Source organism: Centroberyx affinis, unplaced genomic scaffold (genome assembly GCF_046629955.1).
Source record: "Centroberyx affinis isolate AG114_WGS23_722 - 3 ecotype Tasmania unplaced genomic scaffold, CSIRO-AGI_Caff_v1 ptg003524l_1, whole genome shotgun sequence".
Taxonomy (NCBI): domain Eukaryota; kingdom Metazoa; phylum Chordata; class Actinopteri; order Beryciformes; family Berycidae; genus Centroberyx; species Centroberyx affinis.
The window spans coordinates 33,298-50,398 of NW_027281469.1; positions in this window are offsets into that span (position 1 = coordinate 33,298).

Sequence of the window (17,101 nt, forward strand, 5' to 3'; positions counted from 1 at the left end):
CAACTCAGAGAAAGAAGAAAATCCTCTCTGCTTGTCCACACCTTTATATAAAGTTTAGCCGCCTGGACTGTTGTAATGCTCTTTATACCGGCTAACCAAAAGCAGCTAACCGTCCCCAATGTCTGCACTGCTCTTGGCAAACAGGCTTTTATGTCCTCCACACCGGGAGCGTATCAATGTTCCCAGGGTCCTATGTTCCCCAGTTCAATATTCTGTTAACACACATTAACCCTCCTATTGTGTCTTCAAAAAGGCTTCAAAACAGCTGTATAAACACAACAAAACATTTTTTTTTATTTTATTTTGAAGGTCTCTAACCCTAACCCTAACAAAAAGCCCTTCTGTTCTTTGAAACAGTTGTGGTCAGGGCTCTGGGTAAATATCTACAAGCAACCAACCTAACCCTAACCCTAACCCTAGAACTGGGGAACATAGGACCCTGGGAACATAGGACCCTTTGTCATGTTCCCATTATGTGCCATATAACTCTGGGGAACATAGGACCCTGGGAACATAGGAATGACTCCTTCCGGACCTACAGCCTATAACTTACTTCAGATCAACCTAAAACTGCCAGACCTTATTCCACTTGGAACTTTCAAAAATCAGAGAGACACAAGAAGCAGATTCCCTTCGCAGTTGCACATGTTTTTTATGAAAGTTTTAATTGTTTTTATTTATTTTATTGCGTGTTTGTGTCTTAATGTGTGTTCTGTTTTAATGTTGTTGCGACTTTCACCTCCTTTTATGCGGCTGTCGTGGCCAGGCTTCCCCTTGAAAAAAGAGGTCTTTGTATCTCAAGGGGACCGACCTGGTTAAATAAAGGTTAAATAAAAATAAAAATAAAAATTGCAAGAATACAGACCATACAAAATGCTGCTGCCAGGGTCCTAACTAGGACAAATTGAGAGAACACATTACACCATTTTTTTATTTTTTTTTATTTTACGTGAGATACACTGGCTCCCTTTGTCTTTTAGAATCGATTTTAAAGTCCTCCTCATGGTTTTTAAGGCACTAAATGGTTTGGCTCCTCCCAACATCACCCATCTTTCATCTCACGTCCCCTCAGGTCCCCTCATGTCCCCTCATGTCCCCTCAGGTCCCCTCATGTCCCCTCAGGTCCTCTGCAGGACGCCTTCTAAATGTCCCGAAGGTTACCTTAAAGAAAATGGGGAGATGCTGCTCTCAGTGTGTTTGCCCTGAGGCTCTGGACCGCCCTGCTGTACATCAGAGAGGCTCAGTGGACACTTTTAAAAACATACCTTTTTAATCTTGCTTTTAATTAACACTTATTCTATGCCTCTTATATTATCTATATTTTCTTGTTTTTTTATTGTATGTGTTTACTCGGTAAAGCATTTTGAGTTACATTTGTATGAAAGGTGCTTTATAACGTTTTATACAGTTATTATTATTATAATTTTAATGGTAAAAAGTCACTCAGGTATAGAATTCATATCAAGAAAAGGAATGAATGAATCTACTCCTGCAGCTGCGGCTCCTTGGCTGGTAGAATAGCAGAATAGTTGAATAGCACACACACACACACACACACACGTTTGTATCCCTATTCTTATGAGGATATGTATTCTATTGACATGCATTAGTTTCCTAGACCCTAACCATAACCCTCACTATTAAAGGCTTAACTCAAACACTTCCCCCTGACCCAGACGGCCCCCATTAGTGTTTCTGGATATTGTATCTGCTGAACAGGCTGCAGAGGCTTTGTGTGCTGAAGGTTGCTTATATATACAACCATTTCTACTGAAAGAACCATTTGATTTTCTCAGTAAGCATTTCTTAAAGAGTAATTAATCCGGCTGGAGGAAATGTATGCTGATGGAACGAAGAAATTGCGAATAGGCAAACTGCAAATAGGCAGAAAAAAGTGAGAGACTTGTTTTTTTGTATTTTGGCAGAATCTGCTTTGTCAAAGTCCTGTCCACTTTTTTTTTTTTGCCTATTTACAATTATTGGTAAACATATTATTTTTGTCTTTCCATCTGCATATATTTGCTCTGACCGGATTTCTGTGTTCCACAAACTGAAAGGTTTAATAAACATAAAGAAAGAGATTCACTTCAAAACAATTCAGCAGCATGACTAGTTATTTTATATATTGTCAGAATCTGCTTTGTCGGCGTTCCTTTATGTGCTAGAAGTGATTTTCAGACTGTTCCTCCAGACAATGGCAGTGAATGGAGAGAGAGAAAAAAATTCTCCAGTCTCCTCTACCGGAGCAACAGATCACAGAATCACTGATTTTGGGGGTTTTTATCACGGAGGAAGAGACACAAAGTTCAACAGCACTTTAATGCATTTGTCCCTGTTAAATAAACGAGTGGAAAAAAAAAAAAGAATAAGTGGTCATCCTCTAATTTGTCCCGTGCAGAGAGACGAGTGTTCCTGCTCATTTGCGGAGGCAGTGGATGAGACCGTCGCCTCGCTCAGCATCACTCCGCCTCATTTGGTTCTGTTAGGTAACTCTCCTGCTCGCTGTGGGGACTGTAGCTGGCAGATGGGGAATGGACGAGAAAGCGAGAGAGAGACAAATTTGGACCGCGCACCACGGCTATTAATCAACTTAGTTAGTGGATCTAGGCCAGCGGTAAAGCATGCTAGCTGCCTGGTGTAAGATAAATGAACAGAGGCTACTTTTTTAACCTTTTTCCACCCAGGGAATATGAGCTGGATGTGTGTGGAGACTCTTTTTCAGCACCACCACCTATTTGCTGTTGTGACTCTCCACCGGATCAAATGGGAATTGTTGAAGGATAATTCCAGTAATTTTCGACCTGGGCCTCATTTTCTTTTTTTTTTTTGCCATCATGCCGATAAAGTCTGACTGAAATTTAGTCAGTTACTTGAAATTAACTCCCATTACTTTTACTTGCTGGAAAACACAATATCTTTAATGTTGACCTCATGCTGCCATCCATCCATCCATCGTCAGCCACCTATCCGAGGTCGGGTCGCGGAGGTAGCAGTTCCAGCAGGGGGCCCCAAACTTCCCTTTCCCTGGCCACATTAACCAGCTCTGACTGGGGGATCCCAAGGCGTTCCCAGGCCAGCGTGGAGATGTAATCCCTCCACCTGGTCCTCGGTCTGCCCCGTGGCCTCCTCCCAGCTGGACGTGCCTGGAAAACCTCGACCAGGCGACCAGGAGGCATCCTTACTAGATGCTCGAACCACTTCAACTGGCTCCTTTCTATGCGAAGGAGCAGCGGCTCTACTCTGAGTCCCTCACGCGTGACCGAGCTTCTCACCCTATCCCTAAGGGAGCTGCCAGCCACCCTCCTGAGGAAACCCATTTCGGCCGCTTGTATCCGCGATCTTGTCCTTTCAGTCATGACCCATAGTTCATGACCACAGGTGAGTTTTGGGATGAAGATTGCCCGGTAGATCGAGAGCTTTGCCTTCTGGCTCAGCTCTCTTTTCGTCACAACGGTGCGGTGAAGCAAACGCAGTACCGCTCCCGCTGCTCCGATTCTCCAGCCCAACTCCCGCTCCATGGTCCCCTCACTCAAGAACAAGACCCCGAGACACTTGAACTCCCTCACTTGGGGTAAGGACTCATTCCCAACTCGAAGTGGGCAATCCACCGGTTACCTTGTGCTGCACTAGTAGTAAATATACATTTCTAACAAATAAAACCAATCAGATTTTTGAACAATCCCGCCCCTCTGTACCCCCTCGTCAAATAAAAATGCCTTTACCTCCCTGACTCATATTCCATTGGTTTAGACTTTTGAATGATCAACCTCCCTGCGTTATGTCCCGCCCCCAAACATCCTGTCTAAACAGGAAATGCATCAAATCGCAGAAGTAAAGACGCCGTTTCCTCGAGTCTTTCAACATTTACATTCCTGCTGCCTCATGTAGAATGACGATGAACCGGTGTGTTTCTGACTTTGGCTTTTCCCGTTTTATTCTGCCATGTTGTCTCCATTCCTTTGTTAAAACCACACAGGATGAAATCACATCCATTAGGAAACAATAATTATTGCTGCTTGATACATCGACATCCAGCAGCCTGATGTCTGTGTGTGTTTTCCCTAATCGCTCCCACTGTCAGTCGATAGAAACGCCTTATTGTTGCAGAACCATTCTCTGTTTTGTCTCATCGATCCACGATGTTTTACGGGCGACTGTGAATCTTTACGGCTGGTGCATTTAAATGGAAACTGCATACAGACAACGTTTCAATAGAGAGAGAGAGACAGAGCGAAAGGTAGAGCGAGAAAGAGAATGGGAGAGGGAGAAAGATAATGGAGAATTTAGTTTTACTGTCACAGTGAATCTTTATGGGTGGTGCATTTAAATTGAAACTACATAAAGACAAGAGGTGATTATCAAAGCCAAGAATCCCAAGTCGATACTCGGGTTCTTGTGGAGAACAAACTGTTGTTTTCCCCCAGTGCTACTTACAGAATCAACATTGATTTCATCAGTGGTGGAAGAAGTACTCAGATCTTCAGTAAGAGTAAAAGTAGAAATACCACAGTATAAAAATACTGTTACAGGTTACAAGTAAAAGTCCTGCATTCAAAATGTTACTTCAAAATGTACTTAAAGCAACAAAAGTAAAAGTACTCATTATGCAGAATGGCCCATTTCAGAATAATACAGTATATATTATATTATTAAATTATAATTATTGATGCATTAATGTGTAAGCATCACTTTAATGTTGCAGCTGGAAAAGGTGGGGCTGATTTCCACTATATACTGCTGGGTAGTTTACAGTAATCTGTAATAATACATCAGAATTTATTAGTTGATTATATTTTGTATTAATAATCTGGATCTGCAAAGTAACTAGTAACTTAAGTTATCAAATAAAGGTAGTGGAGTAAAAAGTACAATATTTCCCTCTGAAATGTAGTGGAGTAGAAGTATAAAGTAGCATAAAAAGGTAATACTTAAGTACAAGTACCTCAAAATTGTACTTAAGTACAGTATTCGAGTAAATGTACTTTCCACCTCTGGATTTCATGTAGATATTATTGCAGGTGATGTCTAAGATAAATGCCTGTGCATCAATGTTTCATGTTACTGTTATAGCTAAAATTGATGAACAGCAGGTCGTCCCAGGACTTGTCCAGGCCGGTTGGGTGTCCTGTGCATCCTCCTGTCCTCCATCCTCCAGTCGTCATCACATCACACATCAGGGGGGGTCAGTGGGGATTATACAGGGAGAAATGCCCTTTGCCGAGTCTACAAGGCCGATACTGCTCACGTTTTGACCGATGCAACTGTCGCCATTTTGAGTGGAGATCAGAGGAGCTGGTGTCGAAAAGCAAGACCACAACGCCCGTCCAGCAGTGATGTGTGGGTCCGGTCTGGAGCGACCGAACCCACCTGCAGCTTTTATTAACCCACCTGAAGCCCTGCTGTTAACTAATGGACGGCCAACCTGCTATTTCAAACCCGCTGTTTTTTAAAAGCTTCGACACCTTGTTCTTCTTTGCCCTGCTTGTGATCTTAGCCTATTTGTTAGCCTACTTACTAGTAGGCTAACAAAATGGCTATACCATAGGCTAGGCTACCGGATTGGTTATTTGCTTTTCTTTAGGCTTATATTGTTGAAACACAGAATAGATCTAATGTAACTCATGCCATTTTTTGACTTTGCAAAACAGTAGTGGCTAGCCAAAGATTCCCACACTACCAATTTGCACAAACATTTGTTGGTCCACCACTCAGCTGAACATGCTAGCTTAGCTCTTACAGCGGTGGACACTTCAGTACTTGTTTTGTATTTTTTGCCAAGAGTTCCAAACACAAATGGGACAGTACCAGATGAGCTCAATGTACGTCTGCTGTTACAAGGTACCTGGCTAAGGAAAATGTCTTTTCACACATTTGGAAAATAGCTATAGGCAGATGACTTTGTGGTCAGCAGATAAATGGTCAGCCTCTAACATGAAACCTTACCTGATTGTCACATTACATCGCTGAAAGTTGGGAACCAAATGAAGCCAAATGTCTTGAGGACTTTTCTTCCTGAGGACCATCCAGCCACAGTAGCAGCTGATGAGTATCCTTATTATTTTTATTCTGTTGTTCCTTTATCTGTGTTCTTTAATTAAATGTATTTTTATTTTCATTGTTGCAACTCTATTGTAGTACAATATTATTGTTGCTCTTTTATACTCTGTCTTGTGAAGCACTTTGTAACCGTTGCTTTTGAAAGGTGGTATATGAATAAAGACTTACTCTGAGCTGAAAGACTGTATGAAAGAATGGGACGTTCCAGAGGGAAACATTTCCTGCATTACCACAGACAAATGCTATAAAGTTGGCCAAGAGCAAGAACTCTTCTTCCAGCATCCATCCGGAGCCATTTTCTGCAGCAGCCTGCGGGACCATCATGGATGAAAATGAATAGTGGCAGGTTACTTTACTCCAGGGCGTCGACAGCCACTGCCGCCATCAACAGGCCGCCTCTCCTACCAGAAGTCACGGCCCCCAACTGTTTGGCAACAGTCTTCCAGCAGTGGTCCAAATGTCCTCAGGTTCAAACCACAGACTGTAAAAACTCACAGGCTTCTGCAGGTTGTGTTTACGGTCGCCGCCATGTTGACATTTTTTTGGGGCCGGAGCAGCCAAAGAGAGGCAGAGGGGGCGGAGCCAAGGTGGAGGGGGCGGAGTTTGGGTCGTCCGCAGAGCTGCAGCTCTGCCTGCTATTGGCCCAAAAAGACCTGTCAATCACTAGGAAAACAACCCTGTGTTTTATCTGTTATATCTGTTAATGACACAATTATTTTGAAAATCACACATTAGAAGAAGTGAAATTAGCTGCTGAGACCAAAACCTCTTGTGGAAAAAATGTATTGACTTTATATTTTATCAGAAGTTGGGTTGTGGTCCATTGACTTCATGGAGTTGGAGGTTTGGAGTCTTTTTGGAGCCGGACTCTAGCGGACGTTAGAGGCGCTGCTGCTGCTGAGCTTCAGGATCGACTTCAACATCCAGCTGAGGGTTTTGGCTGCTTGGTTCAAACATGTTCCTCTCCAGGACTGTTGGTGAAAACCTTTGGTTCTGTTGAAACTTGACAGGCTGATGGCTTGAGGGCGGAGGGTGGAGAAGTTATGAACAATCTGGTCCCATCAAAACCATTTCAACATCAATTGGAAATCATGAAAATGATTCAACTATCTCTATCTATTTTGTTATAGTGTTACATGTTGTACTGATTGTTGTACATTGATGTGATGTTTTTGTATTATTGGTAACACTTAACAATAAGGGTCACTAAGTTAAAGTCCCACTGAAACGGAAGTTAGAGCGTCTTTAGCTTCTGCACTGTGACGTATTTCCCAGTGAAACAGAATATTTGAGCGGTGTACAGTTACAAGAGGGATTTAAATCTAATCCTTCGCATTTGATTGGACCACTAAACAGTGGGCGGGGCTTAGAGTTTAGCGCGATACGGAGCTACAGAGAGAAACGGAGCTACAGAGGACTGTTGGCTCCACACACACCAGGTTGAAGAATGATTGATGGGTGGATGTCATGATATTATTGGTTGAAATTGGTTGGTTCATGCTTACGTAAGCACACGGCATATTTTATTTTACAGGAAGAAAACATGATTGGATTTTGATATAAGAATACAAAGAAATGGATTTTTTGTATTTTTTTTGCCATATATTGTTAAATAGGTGCACAATATGACCGGGGATGTGATCTAAAAGGGTTAAAAATGCATTTTTCATTTCATCTCGACTTTAAGGGTTAACAGTTAACTAATGTGTCTGGTAATCATTTACTAATGGTATTAACTAAGGTATTAATTTCTACATTATTTAATAGTCATAAACTATTAAATAATGTAGAAATTAATACCTTAGTTAACATGAACACCATTAGTAAATTACACATTAGTTAACTGTTAATTAAGGGTTAGTTAATGCTTATTAAGCATTAACTAACCCTAAGTTGTCGTCGTCTTCTTTCTGTGTGAGAAAGGGGTTCATATCAACGTTTCTCAGCACCCAGGTCTAGAGGAGTGAAATCTCTCATTGCTAGTTTCCCTGACTGTGTTTGAAGACCTTGGTGCTGTGGGAGCAAGGATAGAAAGATAAACAGAGAGAGAGAAGGGAGTTGATCGATATCCAAGTCTGCAGTTTCCACAGAGCAGCAGATAAATCACAGATGAACTCATGCTGCTACTGTACTAAACACGCTGTATGTCCTCAGGGCAGAGCTGCAGACAAGCCAAGGACAGGAAACACTCTGCTTTGTCCATCAAACCCTCTTTATCGCTCCAGAAAAATCTTATCATTCATGGAACCAGTACTGTTTATTAACTGTTAAGCTGCACATATTTTGTTTTTCAACTTTCTCTCTGATTTATCATTTCTGTATATGCAAAACTAAAACTAAGAAAGGGAGAGAAAGAGGAGAAAGAAAGAGGAAGTCTGCATGAAAATCACACAACAGAAAACATATTTTTGAGAATTAAGAAAAAGATGTTTTCTCAGTGATGCACGTGTATTGTTTAAATTATGCAATGGGGTTATTCGACAGGTTTCATGAAACTCACTAAATGACCATGGAAACTTTCAACTAAAGTAGGAAAAAAATAAAAATGCCACAATTGTAGTCGATGTGGTCTTGGTATCAAGGAAATTCTCCAATATTGGAAAATCACTAAAAGCAGAACCGTGGAACATGAAATATGATCTGTAACGTTCCCCTTGGCAGCGGGGAAACGCAGGTGCGAGTTCTCCTGCAGTGTCACCACAGAAATATAAAATTAAGAGCGTCAAAAAACGAGTAAATTATTACATCCAGACTTGTTCCAACCGAGCTAACAGGCTGCTGCAGGAGCTGCTGTGGTGACGCCTGGTGGGACATTACCATCAGAGACATGCTGGGAAGTTTGGGAAGTTTTTCCACTCTACCAGACACTTGAGGTAGGTATGGTAAGGCAGGTAATCAGTCCTCATCTGGAGGTCTGGTTCTCTTCTAAACACCCAACTGGGTGCTCAAGTGGATTGTGGGACGACCGGCTACTGTGGCCAGCGGGACAGAAGTTTGTTTCCAGTCCTGGCTGTAACCAAGGAGCAGTTCTTGCTTTCCCATTTTTTTTTTGATTGGTTCAGGTACGTCGGTCACTAGTGATTGGTTCAGATATGTCGGTCACTAGTGATTGGTTCGGGGATAATCAACCCCCCCACACAGAAAACGACTAACGAGGAGGAAATCTCAGCTGGATAATGGAGTGGAACCAGATGGACGTTCAGGCTGAAGATCAGACTGTTTCTGCCCCAAGAGAAGCAATTCTCTGTATCCAGTTGTAGAAATACATTTATAACAATAAGCCATTCTGTTGGATGTAGAGGTTCACACTCTGCACCGCTCTGTAGCTTTCGGTCTGAGGGAGCAGCTTGGTGGTTTCAGTCTGCTTATATCAACTGTGATTTTTTTTTTCTCCAATGAATTCACATGAGCTAAAGTGATAGTGGATAGCAGAGGTGGGGACTCGGGTCGAGTGTAGAGAAAGTACATTTGTGGAGTGATTTAGCAAAACTGCTTCTGATGAACAGACGGGAATAAATTAACTGAACTGAGAGAGAGTCACACAGAGAAGAGACAGACAGGTGAGGGGGGGGTTAAAGTGGGAGTAGAAAAATAAAGAATGAGACAGAGAGAAGGAATAATAGACAAACAGACCTATAAATAGAGAGATAGGGAGAGAGAGAGAGAGAGAGAAATAGAAAGAGAAATAGAGATATACTGTATAGTTGCAGCTGCCTGGGTCCTTGGAGAGATATTAACACAATAGGAGTCTGTGTCTGAGAGAGACAGAGAGACAGAGAGACAGAGAGAGAGAGAGAGACAGAGAGAGAGAGAGAGAGAGAGAACAGATGGAAAGATAGTCACCTGGGTCTTTGGAGAAATTTCAGCTCAATGGGAGGTCTGGAGGTGAACATGGAGAGAAATACACTCTTTTACACATACACGCGCACACACACACACGCACACACACACACACACACACACAGACACACACACAAACACAAACACACAGAAGCTCAGATGAAAGCAATAGCAGCAAGGGAAAATTTCCAATTTAATTAGTAATTTCATCTTTGTAAAGTCATAAAATTCTATTTTTAATGAAACAACTGAAACAATCTGCCAATACAGTGAGATAATTTGTCTTGACTCAGCTTGTTTGGAGAGTTTGTTAGAGATAAATGCCAGAAACTTCAAACAAAGCCGATCGCTCCACTTGTGTGAAGATTTAATTTGAGTTGTTGAGTTGCTTTGAAACGAGTGCATTTTCCTCAGCCCACTGGAAGATTCTTTTTTTCACTTATTTTAAGAAAAAATAGAATTAAAAACTTTACACTCAACACCATATTGTTTTTCTATTCCATATTTTTTGATTTCGCTGATCAGTTCTGACCAAAATCTTGTCAATTGCTTCACTACAGAACTATCGATTTCCTGGTTGTTCTTGACTCTCCAATACAGTCCTACAAAAAAATGTCTTAACAACAACAACAACATTTAGTCTCATATTCAATCTTCAAATCTTATTGTTCTTAAACCAAGAGAAACATTCTGCAGTGAGGAGAGATAACTCCACTTGTTTCCACTGCAGCTTCACTTGTTTCAGGAGTTTTCTAGAACAGAGTGTCAGTCTGTTGGAACCAGTCAGAATAAGGCAGATCACTGCACTGCTGTCAAGAAAATGACTCTTGGTTCGACTAAATTCTTCAAACAAGTCGATTTGCATTGGAAACAAGTGAAATCATCTGACAACATTGGCAGATTTTTCACTTGTTTTAAGAAAATTATGATTTTAGGACTCAATAAAAGACTAAACGACTTAAAATAAATAACCCCCAAGAACCCAAGGCGTGTCTTTGTCAACATGTGTAAATGAAAAGCCTTTCTGGTGCAGTTTTGATGCCTCGGCTGTTTTTTGAGCACTTTGTCGTTTCCTCTCTGCCTGTCTTCAGCTCCAACCAGAGGTGGGGACTCGAGTCACATGACTTGGACTTGAGTCAGACTCGAGTCACAGTTTTAATTGCTTGAGACTTGACTTTGGTTCTGGTGACTTGGGACTCGACTCTGACTTGTACTCTGATGACTTGAAAAGGTTTCTAAAGTCTTGACTTGAGATCTTGTGTTTGTGTAAATGACTTAGATTGAAAGTGATGAGATTTGTTCCAGCAGACGACTGAATTTAAATTCTGTTTTCTGAATTTGTATGGAATGATTGAATTTATTGAAGTTGAAACTGATTATAGAAATCAAACTCATGATGCTCTTACCAAGTTTTTATCCTATTAAAACCATATTGCATTGAAAAGTCCTAGATATTTAGTTTTCTTTAAGATATTAAATTGATACTGGACTCTTGATTTGTTCTGACTTGACTTGCTGTTCTACATTTAGACTTGAGACTTGACATTAATGACTTGGACTTGACTTGGTAATCTACATTTAGACGATGTTGATGTTTATTTTTATGGGTCTATACAGCAGGTTTTCTGGTCAGATGATGTGAGGATGGAGGAACATCGGTTGCTGGTCATGTGACGTCACCAATAATAGACACCTGTTTCTGTTTGAGGTCCAGGTGAGCTTTTATTGTCATGACACCCTGAAGAAGACAATATTGTACAACCTTCATATATTAATTTATTCAGGGTTGATGTTGATGTCACAGTCAGTGAGAGAAAGTGCCTACAGTCGCTATTTTATTAATAACGCACTTTACTTACCGCGTACCAATTAAAATGTCTGTCAGATGTTGTGCAGTCAGCTGTAATAATCTAATCATGTCAGGATTGGAGGAAAGGGGGGGGGGGGGGAGGGGGTGAAACTGCTGATGATGAAATTACAAGGGAAGTTCTGAGTTTTATAGCTGTTGCAAAATATGAGCAACCTCTGGGGATCGCAGTGAGCGGTTGCCACGGTAACGAGGGACTCAACTGCAGTGTTACGTCTGAAACGGCTGTAAAACGCTAAGTACGAGCTGAGGAGATTACTTTTTTTTTTTAAATAGTTTATTTAATGCATTTTAATCATTTTACAAGTGAAACAAACAAAGAACAAAGACACTGTATCCCCATATCCACAGTCACTCCACCCACACACACACTGCAAAAAATCTCCATCCTAACAAGTCATTTAGTCTCTTATTGAGTCCTAAAATCGCAATCTTCTTAAAACAAGTGAAAAAATCTGCCAGTGGGGTTTGATCATTTCACTTGTTTCCAATGCAAATCAACTTGTTTCAAGAATTTAGTAGAATCAAGTGTAATTTTCTTTATAGCAGTGCAGTGATCTTTTATTCTGACTATTCTAGAAACTCACTTCTAGAAAACTCCTGAAACCAAGAAGGAAACAAGTGGAGTCATCTCATCATTTGCAGAATTTTTCTCTTGGTTTAAGAAAAATAAGATTTGAAGGTTGAACATGAGACCGAATGACTTGTTAAGATGGATGTTTTTTTGCGGTGTGTGTACGCCTATACAAACGAAACACCTAGGCTATACAGTACAAAGGAAAAGCAGCTGTAGCAGAAAGGAGAAAGAGAGATGACTTCAGGGGATTTATGCCGCGCTCCTGCAGAACTCCCCGGCCTCAGGGAATCATTCGCCCGAAGGGACAAAGGTAAATTTGACAGCTGAGGTGTTTCATGCCACCGGGTGCTGATGTGTAGCTGGGGGCCAGACGCTGCTCTGCCTTAACAGTTATCATCAGAATCTTTAAACCCGACCGGTGTAGAGCTGCCGAAACGAGGATCGATGTGATCCTGCCTGTCTGATCTGATGTGTTAACAGCCTCACTGCTGCGTTTTGCACAGGCTGCAGGAGAGAGAGGTGGGAACAGAGGGAACAGAGGGAGTTACAGTCCTCAAAATCAGTGGTTCTCAACGTGGGGTCCGGGGACCACCAGGGGTCCTTGAGGGGCTTCCAGGGGGTCCCCAGCAAACTGATGAATTGTTAAACTTCAGCATTATTTCATTCATAATAAGTTAACACCATTAGAGAATGTAGAAGAACAACTGTTTTGATCATAGTTTCTCTGTTATCTCTCTACCTACAATACAGACAGTCATGGGATTCTGGACAAAATCATATCTGACAATAAAAATATTCTCAGATTTGGGTCCGAGAGACAAAATCTCATCAAATGGGGGTCTGTGGCTCTAATGTGGACTAAATTAGGGTCCTTGATATGGAAAAGGTTGAGAATCACTGCTCTAAATCAGTGGTTCTCAAACGTTTTACCTTGTGACTCCTTAAAACGAAGCAATGTCTACTCCCCCCCCCCCGTCACAGGCTGAATATGATATATAGTTCACCCAAAAAATTATTTTCTTTTTTCAGGTCTTTTAACTATGTAAACTATTCAATATTTCACAAAGAAAGCAATCTAATATTAGAGAAAAATCATGAAAAATACACATGGTAATAAATGTATATGGTAGAATTCTGTTTCTTTTCCTATCCCATAAATCATCTCGGGACACCCCAAAATTATCGTGCGACCTCTTGGGGGGTCCCGACCCCCCAGTTTGAGAACCACGGGTCTGAATGTGAAGAGATAAAGGCATGGACAACTTTTTCATGGTCAGCAGAGGATAAAAAGACATATCTTGAAAATATTTTTTTTTAACTGAAAAAGCCAGACTGGATCATTAAAGCAGAGATCTGAATCAAATGTCACACACTCTGAGCTACAGGCTTCATGTAACAGCAGCTGGTTTCAGATCAGCAGTGTTTACATTTAAAAAAAAATCCCAAATGTATAGCTCTGCATATTGATGAACACGGTCCAGACGCTTTTCCTGTCTGATCCACTTTCAAAATAATAATAAACTTTATCTATATAGCACTTTTCAAACCGAGTTACAAAGTGCTTTACAACAAGAAAATAGAGTTTAAAAAGTTTGATAAAAATAGAAAAGAACACCATCTAAAATAAGGAATACAGCGAAATGGAACACAATAATTAATAAAAATAAATAAAATAAGTGAATGAAATAAGTTAAACACTAAGAGAAGGCCTTTACACAAAATAAATATAAGCGCTCTGTGGAGCAGCTACAACTCTTTAAGTGGAAATTGAGGGCAACGGCCATTCTCAGGTCAAGTGTGGACATATATCGGCCTAATCTCATAAAACCCTAAAACCTTTACTTTAGAAAATTATCCTAATCATGTAGAAATGACGAGTGCGGCCAAAGAGAAAGATGTCTGCCGTCATTAACCCGGACAGATAACACCGCTTCTTTCAAAGTTGATTTTTCAATTAACATCACTGGATGACGCTGTACAAGATGTTTCTCCATTTCTCCGTCACCTTCTTCACCTCTCTCCAGAATATTATCTTCTTCTTTCATCCTCCTCCTACCTGCGTCACCTCTCTCTCTCTCTCTCTCTCTCTCTCTCTCTCTCTCTCTCTCTCTCTCTCTCTCTCTCTCTCTCTCTCTCTCTCTCTCTCTTTCTCTCTCCAGGTTCTTTTGTCTTCCCTCCCTCGCCCCATCTTCTTTTCCCTCCTCATTCACTCATTCATTCATTCCAGGTTTTCTTTCGCGGCGTGTGAATGCAGAGGGAGGTCAGCTCTGTTGATTGGGTTCATGCTGTCTTTGTGATGGCTAGACAGATTAACAATTCAATTACCCACAGAGCAAAGAACATCTTCAGCTGGAGGATCAGCAGCCTGTTACGTTACTGACGGCCGAGGCCAGCTGAGCCGCGGGAAGACGACACCGTTTCTTTGTGAGGTGAAGATGCCACGTACACCGTGTTGGGGAAAGTTACTTTGGAAACTAACTAGTTACTTTACTTTGTTACTTGTCCTAAATAGTAACTAGTTAAGTTACTAAGTTAGTCTTTATTAAAAGTAACGTGTTAGAGTACTTACGTTACCCACTTAAAATCATGCCTTTAAAATAGAGCTGCAACGATTAATCGATTAGTTGTCAACTATTAAATTAATCGCCAATTATTTTGATAATCGATTAATCGGTTTGAGTAATTTTTTAAGAACAATAAGTCAAAATTCTCTGATTCCAGCTTCTTAAATGTGAATATTTTCTGGTTTCTTTCCTCCTCTATGACAGTAAACTGAATATCTTTGGGTTGTGGACAAAACAAGACATTTGAGGACGTCATCTTGGGCTTTGGGAAACACTGATCCACATTTTTCACCATTTTCTGACATTTTATAGACCAAACAACTAATCGATTAATCGAGAAAATAATCGACAGATTAATCGACAATGAAAATAATCGTTAGTTGCAGGCCTACTTTAAAATACGTCTTCTGCTGATGTCACCGCTCTTATTGTACAGAAATCATCACTAGTCATCAGGTCTGGGACACAGCCTGAAGTAACAATCTGCTGTTGTCTAAAGAAAACATCAAGGCAGCTTTCAGTTCTGGTTCCACAGTAAATACTCAGTGGGGGTTTGGACCGACTGGAAGCCTTTCTGCCGTCACTGCATTCTTTATTCTTTCTTTATTCTTTATTCGGATCCCCATGAGCTTCCACTACAGCGGTTGCTAATCCTCCTGGGGTCCACATAAAATGATACAAACACTGACACCCGGTCAGTCTAGAAAAAATTACATAATTAAAGGTCAAGTAATCAAAATATCAGATAACTTAACCAATGCAAGTACAGAGGTTATCAAACAGACTAATGAGCTGAAATCCCAAACAAAACATCATAGCAGGTGGCATCATTCCTGTTGTGTGGCCTCTCTCATTAGTTTCTGTTTGAGTGATTTTTTTGAATAGGTATTTGCTTCTGATTTGTTTAATGTGTGTAGGTAATGAGTTCCACTGGCTGGAGGCTCTGTAAATGACTTTTTAAGTTGATTTGTTTTTGGCTTTGGAAGTTCAAGATGACCCATGCTGACCTGTCTAGTTTGATGACTGTGCTTTAGACCTGTCCGTACAAGCTGTTCTGTGAAGAAGTCCAGTTCTGTCTACTATTGCATTTCGGGCAAATATGAGAAGGCTGGATGTTAATTTAGCCTCAGTGGTCAGCCATGACAGACTGCGGTGCATCACATGAAACATCGGCTCTGTGTTCCTCGTGAAAACAAAGCCTAACTTGATAAACATTATGCTATCGACACGGAGCTATTGACGTTAAAAGGCGCATCGACCGGTGAATATCAAACTTCAAACTAACTTCACCTGGTGATCGACGGAGCCTGAACTGATCCGGTCCGGTCTCAAAATAAACAGCAGACTGCGCTCACAAGCTTTCAATTCAAATCTTCAGGTTAGACAGTGAAAGCTAAACTTACATTTAACAATAATGTTCTTATCCTTCTCTTCGATCAGTTTAAAGTAATGTGAATATTTCCAAGTTCTGCAGTTTGTTGTTGTGTTCATTCTGAAAGTGAGTCGTAACCTATGAGCCTCCACCTCACCACAGCCTGCTGCAGTCTGCTTTTAATATCTGTAGCGTACAATACTTTAATTTTTTTAATTTGCACTAACTAAACATTTAACCAGTTGAAAGAAAAATAAAAGTAGCGAAATGTAACTTTGAGAAAGTAACTAAGAACTGTTACATAAATTGAAAAACTAACGCGTTAAATTACTCGTTACCACGAAAAAGTAATCTGATTACAGCACTTTAAAGACATACTATGCAGCATTGTACTGTTACGTTTTTTTTTTTTTAATGACCACACTTTATCACAAAATACTAGTAAAAGTAAAAGTTCTGCATTCAAAAGTTTACTTAATTAAAAGTATAGAAGTATTAGCAGTAAAATGTACTGAAGTATGAAAATTAAAATTTGTCATTCTATGTCATTTGAAGCGTTAACCTGTAAGAAGTATTTTAATGTTGTCGGTCTAACTGCTCCATATACTGTTGGGGAGTTTAAACTCTAACAATGCAACATATTTTATGAGCTTATCGTATGTTTTTCATGTAAAACCTTATTCTGAAAAGTAGCTAGTAACTCCAGCCGGCAGATAAATGTAGTGGAGGAAAAAGAACAAGATTTCCCTCTGAGATGTAGGTGGAGGAAAAGCAGAAAGTCTCACAGATAAAGTGCCAGTACCAGTAAAGAGTGCCAGTAAAGT